Here is a 1,363-nt window from a genome sequence, read left to right as displayed (position 1 = left end):
GCCTCCCAGAGTGCTAGGATTACAGGCGTGAGCCACAGCGCCCGGCCCAAGACTATATAGTATTCTTATAAACATTTTAATTCTTACAGCTTTCCTGTTAAGTTTGAAATCACTTCCAAAAGTTTCAAAAAACCAAATAATCTGATCTACTATAACATTAAGAGGAGAGAAACTATAAGTTCTATTAGGTGTAGAAAAGACATTAGATAAAATTCATCACCCTTTCAAAATAAAAACTGTCACCACACTAGAAGTAGATGGAAGCCTGCTAGATCTGATAAATTACATTTACAAAATCCTTACAGCTTACATCATACTCAAAGGTGCCCACGTACACTTCTGCCCCGAGGTTAGGAACAAGACATGGTTGCCCACTCTCACCACTATTTAGCTTTTTACCAGAGATTCTAGTAAAGAAAAATAAGAAGAGGAAAAGTAATTATACATAAAGGTGGGCAAAAAAAACAAGTACTACAGAAATAGTGCCCAGATCTTGCCTTTTATATACATACCATTCTCCATTTAAAAGACCAGAGTTCTCTGAAGAAATGATTGATTCTAGATCTGTGGAAGGAAAACATGAGCCTGGAACATCTTCTGGCCAAAATGAAAGCGCTCAAATACTAATGGTATCATGATATATGGAAGTAGAAACTGGCTTGAAGAAATTCCCACTTGCCAAGTCTGGGTCAATTTCAGTATAAAAATGGATAATGAAGTTAATGGATAATAACACAATGAATAAAAACAAACACTCGCACAGATTTGTAGTGATACTAAACGGAAAGACGAAAGGAAAAAATATGAGGTTAGGGGGAACGTGCTAAGGAAGGATAAAATTAGAAAATCATCACTTTTTATCTGTCAATGCAGTTTTAATGAATTAGACGAGGAGAAACCTAAACCATTAGTGACATGGTGGATAAGAGAAAAGTTAAAAGATCTCAGAGTATCACTCCACATAATACTTATTAACTGCAAAGGAGAAAATGTGCCTTTACAATGGAGAGATCTGGGGTTACTCTTGGCATTGCCAACAGTAGAAAGAGCCAACGTCATGTGCCTCCAATGTGATACAGTGAGAGGTACTGAACACCACCCACATAGTGGTCTTTCCAGAAATATTTGACCTAAATCAAATCATAAAAAAAATATATTAATAGAACATGTGGGATGTTCTGTAAGACAAAAAGCCTCCACTCTTCAAAGAATCAAATATGAATAATAGTGGGAAAATCTAGGACTTTCATTTTTTTTTTTGAGACAGAGTCTCACTGTGTTGTCCGGGCTAGAGTGCTGAGGCGTCATCCTAGCTCACTGCAACCTTGAACTCCTGGACTCAAGCGATCCTCCTGCCTCAGCC

The sequence above is a fragment of the Propithecus coquereli genome, unplaced genomic scaffold, assembly GCF_000956105.1.
Source record: "Propithecus coquereli isolate 6110/MARCELLA unplaced genomic scaffold, Pcoq_1.0 Scaffold78, whole genome shotgun sequence".
NCBI classification, from domain to species: domain Eukaryota; kingdom Metazoa; phylum Chordata; class Mammalia; order Primates; family Indriidae; genus Propithecus; species Propithecus coquereli.
This window is presented reverse-complemented; position numbering follows the sequence as displayed.